This window comes from Bombina bombina, chromosome 2 (genome assembly GCF_027579735.1).
Source record: "Bombina bombina isolate aBomBom1 chromosome 2, aBomBom1.pri, whole genome shotgun sequence".
Lineage (NCBI taxonomy): Eukaryota > Metazoa > Chordata > Amphibia > Anura > Bombinatoridae > Bombina > Bombina bombina.
The window spans coordinates 42004065-42018212 of NC_069500.1; the positions used below are offsets into that span (position 1 = coordinate 42004065).

Here is a 14148-nt window from a genome sequence, read left to right on the forward strand (position 1 = left end):
GGCAGACGGTTCCTAAGGTAGAAGGAGCAATCTCCACTTTAGCCAAGAGGACTACTATTCACATAGACGATAGTTGTTCTTTTAAAGATCTAATGGATAGAAAATTAGATACTTTACTAAAAAAGATGCATGTCCACCAGGGTCTACAATGGCAACTTGTGGTGTGTATCGCCACTGTTACCAACGCTGTGGCTTACTGGTTTGATGCATTGTCTGAAGTTAGCCAATTCATTCATACAGATGCTTCCTTACAGGTTATTAAACTGGGAGCCAAAATTCTGGTTTTGCTGTCCTAGCCCGCAGGGCCTTTTAGTTGAAGTCCTGGTCTGTGGATGTTTCATCTAAATCTAAGCTCATGGCTATTCCTTACAAGGGTAAAACCTGGTTTGGCGGAAATTATCTCAGATATTACTGGAGGGGGAAGGGTTCTTTTCTTCCTCAAGATAAAAAGAATAAGCAGAATGGACGTCAGAGTAATTTTCGTTCCTTTTGTAACTTTAAAGGCAAGTCTTCCTCCCCTTCCTCCAAGCAAGATCAAGCCAAGCCTTCCTGGAAGCCCAACCAGTCTTGGAATAAGGGAAAGCAATCTAAAAAGCCTTCAGCTGATTCCAAGTTAGCATGAAGGGTTGACCCCCGATCCAGCAGAGGATATTGTAGGGGGCAGACTCTCTTTTTTTTTTTTTCCCCCAGGCTTGGATAAGAGATGTACTAGATCTCTGGGCGGTGGACATTGTCTCCCAGGGATACAAAATAGACTTCAAATCTTTTCCTCCCAGAGGCAGGTTTCTCCTCTCTTAGACCAGATAAAAAGAGAGGCGTTCTTACATTGTGTCAAGGACCTTGCCGCTCTGGGGGTAAAAGTTCCAGTTCCCTTTCAGGAAAGGGTCTGGGATTTTACTCAAATCTGTTCGTAGTTCCCAAAAAGGAGGAAACTTTTTGACCAAGCCTAGATCTAAAATGTTTAAACAAGTTTCTCAGAGTGCCATCCTTCAAGATGGAGACTATACGCTTCATTCTTCCCTTGGTACAAAAGGGTGAGTTCATGACAACCATAAGGATGCATACCTTCATGTTCCCATTCACAGGGACCATCACAAGTTTCTGAGATTCGCATTTTTGGACAATCATTTCCAGTTTGTGGCCCTTCCATTCAGCCTTGCCACAGCTCCCAGAATTTCAAAGGTTCTGGGGGCTCTTTTAGCTGTGCTTCGATCTCGGGGCATTGCAGTGGCACCTTTATCTGGACGATAAATCCCACGAATGGAAGGTGATTGGGGAAAAAAGTTTTCTGGTTCCAGCTTCAAGGGTCGTATTTTTGGGGACCATAATAGACTGCCCGTTAATGAAGATTTTTCTGACGGAGGTCAGAAAAATAAACATTTTCGACTCTCGTTTTGCCCTTCAGTCCTCTCCACAGTCGTCAGTGGCTCAATGTATGGAGGTAATCGGTCTGATGGTGGCTTCCATGGACATCATTCCGTTCCATCTCAGACCTCTGCAGTTATGCATGCTCAGACAATGGAACGGGGACTATACGGACCTATCTCCGCATGTCGATCTAGATCAGGCATCAATAGACTCTCTCTTCCGTGGTGGCTTTCTCAGGATCATCTTTCCCAGGGTACTTGCTTCCGATGACCCTTCTGGGTGATTGTGACCACGGATGCCAGCCTTCAAGTTTGGGGCACAGTATGTGGCTCGTTGAAGGCTCAGGGCGTATGGACCCAGGAGCAGTCAGTCCTGCCCATAAACATCTTGGAGCTGAGAGCAATCTTCAATGTTCTTCTGGCCTGGCCTCAGTTAGCCTTAGCCCAGTTTATCAGATTCCAGTCGGACAATATAACTTTGGTGGCCTACATGTTCCTAGACGTGCAATTGTTTTGTCAGGCCTTGGTTTGAATTCTGCCTGTGTTTAAACCTGTTACTCCTCCATGGAGTCTTAACCTTGTTCCTAAAGTTTTACAACAGGCTCCGTTTGAGCCTATGCATTCTTTAGATATTAAGATGTTATCTTGGAAAGTTTTGTTTCTTGTTGCTATTTCCTCTGCTCGGAGAGTTTCTGAACTCTTTGCTTTACAGTGTGATTCCCCTTATCTTATATTTCACTCTGATAAGGTGGTTCTGCGTACTAAGTTTGGTTTCCTGCCCAAGGTTGTTTCAGTCAAGAATATTAATCAGAAAATTGTTGTACCTTCTTTGTGTCCTAATCCTTCTCACAAAGAATGCGTGTTACATAAACTGGATGTTGTGCGAGCTGCGAGCGCTAAAATTTTATTTGCAGGCAACTAAGGACTTTCATCAGTCTTCTGCATTGTTTGTTTTCTATTCTGGGAAACGCAAGGGTCAGAAAGCTACAGCTACTTCACTTTGCCTTTGGCTGAAGAGCGTTGCTGGACAGCAACCTCCTGAGAAAATCACAGCTCATTCCACAAGGGCTGTTTCTTCTTCCTGGGCCTTCAAAAATGAAGCTTCTGTGGAACAGATTTGCTAGGCTGCAACTTGGTCATCTTTGCACACTTTTTCCAAATTCTATAAATTCGATACTTTTGCCTCGGCTAAGGCTTCATTTGGGAGAAAGGTTCTCCAAGCAGTGGTGCCTTCTGTTTAGGTTCCTGTCTTGTCCCTCCCTTATCATCTTTGTCCTCTGGCTTGGTTATTGGTTCCCAACATTAATTGATGATTATCCGTGGGCTCACCGTGTCAAGAAATAAATTAATTTATCAGGTAAGCATAAATTTAGTTTTTTTGGTAAAAGCTATTACTTTTTTTTTTTTTTTAATTTTTATTAAAAAGTCTCTTTTGTTAGAGCCCTAACAGTGTAATATTGCTTCCTTATTCTGATGCACAAACATGAACTGTATTTGAAATGCCACTTGCTCCAATTAGGGGGAACTGTTAAATACAGATCTCTTTATTTCTAAAGTTTCATTTTGGTAAGTGCACTGACAGTGTCCGATCTCTGTGAAATACATGGGAATGGCATCTGTCTACATGATTGCAGCAGTGCCAGTTGTATCTAGTATCCGCAGAATAGTTTGGTCACATGGAATGTAAACAGTGCTGATATGACTCCCTTTCCTGTCTTAGTCTCTTCTTTACACTTTTACAGGGATGTCAATCACTTTTTTACATGGTCTATATATAGTATATATCTTTGTTTAAATCCTCTCATTGCAAGAGATCTGAAAAAAAAAACCAACAAAGCAAAAACATTTAAAACCATAGTAGAATAAACATTATTTTGCCCTCCAGTGACATCATCTTTGATAATAATCTTAATTTTCTGTGATAATTTTCTGTGGTCAGGAAAGGAACGATGAGTTAGCTCCTCCTGTACTGACTCAGCATTCACAGATGTAGAATGTTGCAGTGTCACAGTTCTGAATCATATAAGACGCCTTCTCTTGGTGTAGCTTAAAACACAATTTAAAGGAAAGTGGTGGAAGTAATGAAAGAACATTACAAATAATTTTTTTTTTTGTGATTTTTTTTTCGTATACTGCACCTAATTTCATTTTTTCAGCAAACAAACTCCTAAACAGTAGGAAATCCACTCGAAGGAGCAGCTGGGCCAGGTGATTTTAATGGTTTTTAAAACAAAATAAAAAAACTTTATCTACTCGCACCTTGCTCTTGCTTTTGGATCTTGGAAAATGTTTCAGTCTCAACAGCGTACCCCACTAACGATTGTTTGGTATGTGGGTTCTGGATGTCCTGTGCACCTGGCCCAGCTTCTCCTTCGAGTGGATTGAGTCAGCCGAGCGGCTCTCAAGCCTCGGTCTGCTGATTATTGCAGTTTGTTTGCTGAAAAAATGAAATTAGGTGCAGTATACGAAAAAGAAAAAAAAACAAAAAAAAAATCTTTGTAATGTTCTTTCATTACTTCTACATCACTTTCCTTTAAATTGTGTTTTAAGCTACACCAAGAGAAGGCGTCTTATATGATTCAGGACCGTGACACTGTTTAGGAGTTTGTTTGCTGATATTCTACTCTATCAAGAGAGCTGCCTACTCAGTTGCCATTGGATATCCCTTTTGAGTCATCAAGCAAAAATAATCTCTACATACATTAAGAAACCACGAAGTGTCTTTCTTTTGCTACTCATCTTTTTGACCCGGATTTTAGTGGGGTGTATATACTTATGTTGAACACATCACTGACTTTTTAGATCACAATGTTTTATTATTTTATACTTATCATAATTTTTTATATTTATCACACTTTATCACATATTATTGTGATTTATATTTTTTCTTTGAGAGCCACGACCCACTCATTTTATTTTCATATATTGTATTATTTATTATTTTGTATTATATTATATCTTGTGTCATATAGTTACACATTAATTACATATCAATTTCACATATATCCCGATCACTCAGTCATTTTGTGATCAGATTTATGTATTATTAATGATTTTAAGTTTTATATTTCTATTAATCTTTTACACTTGCTACATATATTTATTTATAGTAGTAATACCGCTTTGATTTCACATATCAAATTACACACCACACACTGTATACATCATTTTAAACATTGGGAATTGGTGCACCCTCTATTTCCAATCTTAGTTTAGATTGGATTTATATATTTGTAGTTAATTAAAAAATTTTAAGGAAATTACATTTCCAAGTGTTGTGCTCCTTGTGTTGCAGGGTCGGTGAGGTAGTAATGGTGACCATTTTTGCTGCACAGCACACAGCCTACTTTACTGCTCACATATTCTTGGTGAGAGCATAAAAGGTTGCTGACCTACTGATGTTAGAGACTAAACACTAACCACCTGTATGCACCCTTACCATGCAGAAACATATTGCTTAATTACAAAAGCCACAGTTTGCTCACCCCATATATGCTTTTGTCAGTGCAGCAATGAGATTTAATCAGATCCCTGTGATCTCTGTGTAGCTGAGCATATATTTACCACTAATTGCCTGCTGGGATAACATGCTGAATTGGATGATGCCTCCCCACTGTGGAAATAGACTCTGCCTTCAGTCATTAGCCACTTGACTGCTTTTGTTTAAAGGGCACGTGGTATATGCAGGCTTTGCTGTGCATTGTTCTCTGCAGAAAAGAATGAACATTCGGCTGTGATGAGGGTTATTGTGTTCTTGTCACTAAGCCTTTGCTAGTGTCTACACGCACTCTGCTATAGATCAGTACATATTGCTTGTTTATTACAAGTCTCTTCCTGGATCTTTCTTAACACTGCTTTAAAACGTATTTTATGGTATGTCTCCCATGTAAACTGCTGTCTCTTCCTTAACACTGCTTTAAAACGTATTTTATGGTATGTCTCCCATGTAAACTGCTGTCTCTTCCTTAACACTGCTTTAAAACGTATTTTATGGTATTTCTCCCATGTAAACTGCTGTCTCTTCCTTAACACTGCTTTAAAACTTATTCTATGATATGTCTCCCATGTAAACCTCCTTCTATGCCTGTATCTGATCATATCCTGTCCCCAGCATTTGCATTTCTTAATTTAGCTTAATTAACTAACTAATCCCCACCCAATTTTGTTTTATTTGCATCTATCCCTTTGATCTAGTTCTTAATTTTCTCACCTGTGTGTCACTTATCTCCCTGTTTCCACTCAGTTAATTTATTTAACTCGGCTTTCTGCAGAAGCCCTATAAATTGTAAGATCTTCTTTAGGGAAAGCATTTGCTGGGTTTAGCATTTAGCACCCTTTTAGCTAGGGATGCACCAAAATTTTGGGCGCCAAAATTTTCGGCCGAAAATTGGCCTATCCCATTCCGGCCGAAAATTGTATGCTTTATCTGCCCCACACCTACACTTGCTGGCCGCCACTTACTGCGTCCACCCGCACCTAAAATTAAGGCCAGTGCAGCTATAGTTCTTTAGGCCATTTGGGTTAGCAACTACATTTCCCACAATGCCACTCACGCATTGTCACTGCAGCACAGCCTCCTCCTCCTTTCCTACCTAGAGCGGTTTCTCTTTCTGCAGAATCTACACTTCCTGAAAGGCTCCAGTGTACTGTTGGTGTGGAAGAAGAGTTGCTCCGGTTCAGCAGTTCAGCTCTGTTAGAGACTACAGAGGTTTGATTTACAGCTGTGTAGTGTGGGAAGGTAGAGAGGGGTTGCTCTGTGTTAGGCTGCTGTGAATCAAACCTCTGTTGTCTCTAACGGAGCTGAAGTGCTAAACCGGAGCAACTCTTCCTCCACATTATATATAAGATTTTTACCTTGAAGGTACAGCTGCATTCACCGGTAACCACTCTCAGGCTCCTCCTTTTCCCGAGTTTTGTACCGCCCCTCGCTTCCTGCTACTCACTGTCACCTCTTTCTCTGCGCCGCCTCCTGGGACTTGTAGTCCAAATGATCCTCAACCGAGCCTCCTATAACAAACAATTGGGCAAATGATAACTACAATACCCGGCAGCCTTAGCGGCGCTGCAAACAATATAGGTAATGTAGGGGATTGGTACTTTCCCAAGTTGTGTTGTGAGTTGTAGTTCTTGTAAGAGAGCTTGTATTAAAAACATAAAGGTATCAAAGGAATCTGTTACTAAAACTCCCATCACACACCACACAGGTAACTATTACCTCCTGCAATACAGCTGGGGAGAAACACAGAGATCACAGGTTAGTGACACACAGTCAAATGCAGAACTCAGGGAGTTTGTAAGGAGGGAGATCTGGGGGTGAGAAGAGTACAAAGAGAGAGTGAGGGGGAGCACAGGGGGAAAGACAAGAGTACAGGAAGAGAGTGAGGGGGGGGAGACGAGTACAGGGAGAGAGTGAGGAGGGAGAGAGTGAGCGGAGAGAGACAAGAGTACAGGGAGAGAGTGAGGGGGGAGAGACAAGAGTACAGGGAGAGAGTGAGGGGGGAGAGACAAGAGTACAGGGAGAGAGTGAGGGGGGAGAGACAAGAGTACAGGGAGAGAGTGAGGGGAGAGAGACAAGAGTACAGGGAGAAAGTGAGTGGAGAGAGACAAGAGTACAGGTAGAGAGTGAGGGGGGAGAGACAAGAGTACAGGGAGAGAGTGAGGGGGGAAAGACGAGTACAGGGAGAGAGTGAGGGGGAGAATAGAGTACAGGGAGAGAGCGAGGGGAGAGAGACAAGAGTACAGGGAGAGAGTGAGAGGGGAGAGACGAGTACGGGGGGGGAGAGACAAGAGTACAAGGAGAGAGTGAGGGGGGAGCACAGGGGGAGAGACGAGTACAGGGAGAGAGTGAGGGGAGAGAGACAAGAGTACAGGGAGAGAGTGAGGAGAGAGAGACAAGTACAGGGAGAGAGTGAGGGGAGAGAGACGAGTACAGGGAGAGAGTGAGGGGAGAGAGACGAGTACAGGGAGAGAGTGAGGGGAGAGAGACAAGTACAGGGAGAGAGTGAAGGGAGAGAGACGAGTACAGGGAGAGAGTGAGGGGAGAGAGACAAGTACAGGGAGAGAGTGAGGGGATAGAGACTAGTACAGGGAGAGAGTGAGGGGATAGAGACGAGTACAGGGAGAGAGTGAGGGGAGAGAGACGAGTACAGGGAGAGAGTGAGGGGAGAGAGTGAGGGGGGAGAGACGAGTACAGGGAGAGAGTGAGGGGGGAGAGACGAGTACGGGGGGAGAGACGAGTACAGGGAGAGAGTGAGGGGAGAGAGACGAGTACAGGGAGAGAGTGAGGGGGGAGAGACAAGAGTACAGGGAGAGAGTGAGGGGGGAGAGACGAGTACAGGGAGAGAGTGAGGGGGGAGAGACGAGTACAGGGAGAGAGTGAGGGGAGAGAGACGAGTACAGGGAGAGATTGAGGGGAGAGAGATGAGTACAGGGAGAGAGTGAGGGGAGAGAGTGAGGGGGGAGAGACGAGTACAGGGAGAGAGTGAGGGGAGAGAGACGAGTACAGGGAGAGAGTGAGGGGAGAGAGTGAGGGGGGAGAGACGAGTACAGGGAGAGAGTGAGGGGGGAGAGACGAGTACAGGGAGAGAGTGAGGGGAGAGAGTGAGGGGGGAGAGACGAGTACAGGGAGAGAGTGAGGGGGGAGAGACGAGTACGGGGGGAGAGACGAGTACAGGGAGAGAGTGAGGGGAGAGAGACGAGTACAGGGAGAGAGTGAGGGGGGAGAGACAAGAGTACAGGGAGAGAGTGAGGGGGGAGAGACGAGTACAGGGAGAGAGTGAGGGGGGGAGAGACGAGTACAGGGAGAGAGTGAGGGGAGAGAGACGAGTACAGGGAGAGATTGAGGGGAGAGAGATGAGTACAGGGAGAGAGTGAGGGGAGAGAGTGAGGGGGGAGAGACGAGTACAGGGAGAGAGTGAGGGGAGAGAGACGAGTACAGGGAGAGAGTGAGGGGAGAGAGACAAGTACAGGGAGAGAGACGAGTACAGGGAGAGAGTGAGGGGAGAGAGACGAGTACAGGGAGAGAGTGAGGGGAGAGAGACGAGTACAGGGAGAGAGTGAGGGGGGAGAGACGAGTACAGGGAGAGAGTGAGGGGGGAGAGACGAATACAGGGAGAGAGTGAGGGGGGAGAGACAAGAGTACAGGGAGAGAGTGAGGGGGGAGAGACAAGAGTACAGGGAGAGAGTGAGGGGGGAGAGACAAGAGTACAGGGAGAGAGTGAGGGAGGAGAGACAAGAATACAGGGAGAGAGTGAGGGGGGAGAGAGACGAGTACAGGGAGAGAGTGAGGGGGGAGAGAGACGAGTACAGGGAGAGAGTGAGGGGAGAGAGACGAGTACAGGGAGAGAGTGAGGGGAGAGAGACGAGTACAGGGAGAGAGTGAGGGGGGAGAGACGAGTACAGGGAGAGAGTGAGGGGGGAGAGACGAGTACAGGGAGAGAGCGAGGGGGAGAATAGCGTACAGGGAGAGAGCGAGGGGGAGAATAGAGTACAGGGAGAGAGCGAGGGGGGAGAGACAGGAGTACAGGGAGAGAGTGAGGGGAGAGAGACGAGTACAGGGAGAGAGTGAGGGGAGAGAGACGAGTACAGGGAGAGAGTGAGGGGAGAGAGACAAGTACAGGGAGAGAGTGAAGGGAGAGAGACGAGTACAGGGAGAGAGTGAGGGGAGAGAGACAAGTACAGGGAGAGAGTGAGGGGATAGAGACTAGTACAGGGAGAGAGTGAGGGGATAGAGACGAGTACAGGGAGAGAGTGAGGGGAGAGAGACGAGTACAGGGAGAGAGTGAGGGGAGAGAGTGAGGGGGGAGAGACGAGTACAGGGAGAGAGTGAGGGGGGAGAGACGAGTACGGGGGGAGAGACGAGTACAGGGAGAGAGTGAGGGGAGAGAGACGAGTACAGGGAGAGAGTGAGGGGGGAGAGACAAGAGTACAGGGAGAGAGTGAGGGGGGAGAGACGAGTACAGGGAGAGAGTGAGGGGGGAGAGACGAGTACAGGGAGAGAGTGAGGGGAGAGAGACGAGTACAGGGAGAGATTGAGGGGAGAGAGATGAGTACAGGGAGAGAGTGAGGGGAGAGAGTGAGGGGGGAGAGACGAGTACAGGGAGAGAGTGAGGGGAGAGAGACGAGTACAGGGAGAGAGTGAGGGGAGAGAGTGAGGGGGGAGAGACGAGTACAGGGAGAGAGTGAGGGGGGAGAGACGAGTACAGGGAGAGAGTGAGGGGAGAGAGTGAGGGGGGAGAGACGAGTACAGGGAGAGAGTGAGGGGGGAGAGACGAGTACGGGGGGAGAGACGAGTACAGGGAGAGAGTGAGGGGAGAGAGACGAGTACAGGGAGAGAGTGAGGGGGGAGAGACAAGAGTACAGGGAGAGAGTGAGGGGGGAGAGACGAGTACAGGGAGAGAGTGAGGGGGGAGAGACGAGTACAGGGAGAGAGTGAGGGGAGAGAGACGAGTACAGGGAGAGATTGAGGGGAGAGAGATGAGTACAGGGAGAGAGTGAGGGGAGAGAGTGAGGGGGGAGAGACGAGTACAGGGAGAGAGTGAGGGGAGAGAGACGAGTACAGGGAGAGAGTGAGGGGAGAGAGACAAGTACAGGGAGAGAGACGAGTACAGGGAGAGAGTGAGGGGAGAGAGACGAGTACAGGGAGAGAGTGAGGGGAGAGAGACGAGTACAGGGAGAGAGTGAGGGGGGAGAGACGAGTACAGGGAGAGAGTGAGGGGGGAGAGACGAATACAGGGAGAGAGTGAGGGGGGAGAGACAAGAGTACAGGGAGAGAGTGAGGGGGGAGAGACAAGAGTACAGGGAGAGAGTGAGGGGGGAGAGACAAGAGTACAGGGAGAGAGTGAGGGAGGAGAGACAAGAATACAGGGAGAGAGTGAGGGGGGAGAGAGACGAGTACAGGGAGAGAGTGAGGGGGGAGAGAGACGAGTACAGGGAGAGAGTGAGGGGAGAGAGACGAGTACAGGGAGAGAGTGAGGGGAGAGAGACGAGTACAGGGAGAGAGTGAGGGGGGAGAGACGAGTACAGGGAGAGAGTGAGGGGGGAGAGACGAGTACAGGGAGAGAGCGAGGGGGAGAATAGCGTACAGGGAGAGAGCGAGGGGGAGAATAGAGTACAGGGAGAGAGCGAGGGGGGAGAGACAGGAGTACAGGGAGAGAGTGAGGAGAGAGAGAGACGAGTACAGGGAGAGAGCGAGGGGAGAGAGACAAGAGTACAGGGAGAGGGTTTTGATTTAAACAGCTTTCATTAATCAAACAGAGCATTGGTAAAGCTTACCAATCAAATGTAATCTATCTAGCCCTTAATGTTTTGCATAGATATAACATTTTCTAGGACTATACTTAATTTAGATAACTGGTAAACAAAAAAATCTCTTAAATCTGATTCTGTTACATAGAACTGAATAAAGTATGTATATTGATATTAAATTATCAACAATATATTATTCTTCATTCAGTCATATATAACAAACAGATCTAACAGATTTTTATTTATATTGCTTTGTTATTTTTCTGTCCAGTTTTGGTGTTACTTTCAATAAAAGCGTGGTTAATAGTTATTTATTTTATTGGCTTGTAGTTTTTCATTTCAGATTCATTAAATTCAATAAAAACTCTAATATAATAATAAAATTATAGAAAAAACTATATAGAAAAAAACAATTTTAAAATCATTTTCTCCAACATTGGTGTGTCCGGTCCACGGCGTCATCCTTACTTGTGGGATATTCTCTTCCCCAACAGGAAATGGCAAAGAGTCCCAGCAAAGCTGGTCACATGGTCCCTCCTAGGCTCCGCCCACCCCAGTCATTCTCTTTGCCGTTGCACAGGCAACATCTCCACGGAGATGGTTGAGTTTTTTTGGTGTTTAAATGTAGTTTTTATTCTTCTATCAAGTGTTTGTTATTTTAAAATAGTGCTGGTATGTACTATTTACTCTGAAACAGAAAAGGATGAAGATTTCTGTTTGTAAGAGGAAGATGATTTTAGCAGACAGTAACTAAAATCGGTTGCTGTTTCCACACAGGACTGTTGAGATGAAGTAACTTCAGTTGGGGGAAACAGTTAGCAGACTTTTCTGCTTAAGGTATGACTAGCCATATTTCTAACAAGACTGTGTAATGCTGGAAGGCTGTCATTTCCCCTCATGGGGCCCGGTAAGCCATTTTCTTAGTCAAACAAACAGAATAAAGGGCTTATTATGGGCTAAAAAACTGGTAGACATTTTTATGGGCTAAATCGATTCCTTTATTTGTGCATATTATTCAGATTTAGGCTAACATTTGACATTTATAATCTTGGGGAACGCTTATAAAACGGCAGGCACTGTATTGGACACCTTTTTCAGTCAGGGGGCCTTTCTAGTTATAGACTGAGCCTCATTTTCGTGCCATTAATGCGCAGTTGTTTTTTGAGAGCAGGGCATGCAGATGCATGTGTGAGGATCTAAGAATCTCTGAAAAAGCTTTTAGAAGGCATCATTTGGTATCGTATTCCCCTCAGGGCTTGGTTGGGTCTTAGCAAAGACTATAGCTGGGACTGTATAGGGGTTAAATTGAAAAATGGCTCCGGTTCCGTTATTTTAAGGGTTAAAGCTCTGAAATTTGGTGTGCAATACTTTTAAGGCTTTAAGACAATGTGGTGAAACAATTCCTTCATACTTTTTCACATATTCAGTAATAAAGTGTTTTCTATTTGAAATTTAAAGTGACAGTAACGGTTTTATTTTAAAACGTTTTTTGTGCTTTGTTGACAAGTTTAAGCCTGTTTAACATGTCTGTACCTTCAGATAAGCTATGTCCTATATGTATGAAAGCCAATGTGTCTCCCCATTTAAATTTATGTGATAATTGTGCCATAGCGTCCAAACAAAGTAAGGACAGTACTGCCACAGATAATGATATTGCCCAAGATGATTCCTCAAATGAGGGGAGTAAACATGATACTACATCATCTCCTACTGTGTCTACACCAGTTTTGCCCATGCAGGAGGCCCCTAGTACATCTAGTGCGCCAATACTTATTACCATGCAACAATTAACGGCTGTATTGGATAACTCCATAGCAAATCTTTTATCCAAAATACCTACTTATCAGAGAAAGCGCGATTGCTCTGTTTTAAACACTGAAGAGCAAGAGGACGCTGATGATAATTGTTCTGTCATACCCTCACACCAATCTCAAGGGGCCATGAGGGAGGTTTTGTCTGATGGAGAAATCTCAGATTCAGGAAAAATTTCTCATCAAGCTGAACCTGATGTTGTGACATTTAAATTTAAATTAGAACATCTCCGTGCACTGCTTAAGGAGGTGTTATCTACTCTGGATGATTGTGACAATTTGGTCATTCCAGAGAAATTATGCAAGATGGACAGGTTCCTAGAGGTTCCGGTGCCCCCCGACGCTTTTCCTATACCCAAGCGGGTGGCGGACATAGTAAATAAGGAGTGGGAAAAACCCGGCATACCTTTTGTTCCTCCCCCTATATTTAAGAAATTATTTCCTATAGTCGACCCCAGAAAGGACTTATGGCAGACAGTCCCCAAGGTCGAGGGGGCAGTTTCTACTCTAAACAAACGCACTACTATTCCTATTGAAGATAGTTGTGCTTTCAAAGATTTTATGGATAAAAAATTGGAAGGTTTGCTTAAAAAGATTTTTGTTCAGCAAGGCTACCTTCTACAACCAATTTCATGCATTGTTCCTGTCACTACAGCAGCGTGGTTCTGGTTCGAGGAACTAGAAAAGTCGCTCAGTAGAGAAACTCCATATGAGGAGGTTATGGACAGAGTTCACGCACTTAAATTGGCTAACTCTTTTATTTTAGATGCCGCTTTGCAGTTAGCAAGATTAGCGGTGAAAAATTCAGGGTTTGCTATCGTGGCGCGCAGAGCGCTTTGGCTAAAGTCTTGGTCAGCGGATGTGTCATCCAAGACAAAATTGCTTAACATCCCTTTCAAAGGTAAAACTTTATTTGGACCTGATTTGAAAGAGATTATTTCAGACATCACTGGGGGAAAGGGCCACGCCCTTCCACAGGATAGGTCTTTTAAGGCTAAAAATAAGCCTAATTTTCGTCCCTTTCGCAGAAATGGACCAGTCTCTAATTCTGCATCCTCTAAGCAAGAGGGTAATGCCTCACAACCCAAACCAGCCTGGAAACCAATGCAAGGCTGGAACAAGGGTAAGCAGGCCAAGAAGCCTGCCACTGCTAACAAAACAGCATGAAGGAGTAGCCCCCGATCCGGGACCGGATCTGGTGGGGGGCAGACTCTCTCTCTTTGCTCAGGCTTGGGCAAGAGATGTTCAGGATCCTTGGGCGCTAGAAATAGTTTCTCAAGGTTATCTCCTGGAATTCAAGGAACTACCCCCAAGGGGAAGATTCCACAAGTCTCACTTATCCTCAAACCAAATAGAGAGACAGGCATTCTTACATTGTGTAGAAGACCTGTTAAAGATGGGAGTGATACACCCAGTTCCAATAAAGGAACAAGGAATGGGATTTTATTCCAATCTGTTCGTAGTTCCCAAAAAAGAGGGAACGTTCAGACCAATTTTGGATTTGAAGATCCTAAACAAATTTCTCAGGGTACCATCGTTCAAAATGGAAACTATTCGAACGATTCTACCTACCATCCAGGAAAGTCAATTTATGACTACCGTGGACCTAAAGGATGCGTACCTACATATTCCTATCCACAAAGAACATCATCAGTTCCTAAGGTTCGCTTTTCTGGACAAACATTACCAGTTTGTGGCTCTCCCATTCGGATTAGCCACTGCTC

General features: G+C 45.2%; 2 protein-coding genes across 2 annotated transcripts in view; one reads left to right on the forward strand and one right to left on the reverse strand.

Moving 5' to 3' along the window:
- Positions 1-4962, reverse strand: part of TPGS2 (tubulin polyglutamylase complex subunit 2) — a 167224-nt gene extending 162262 nt beyond the window's left edge. The window contains exon 1 of the mRNA XM_053701050.1: positions 4932-4962. The gene's annotated coding sequence lies outside the window, so the exon portion shown is untranslated. The remainder of the gene's footprint in view (positions 1-4931) is intronic.
- KIAA1328 (KIAA1328 ortholog) overlaps positions 1-14148 on the forward strand; it is a 791949-nt gene that overhangs the window by 51263 nt on the left and 726538 nt on the right. The gene's annotated exons all lie outside the window — the stretch shown is intronic.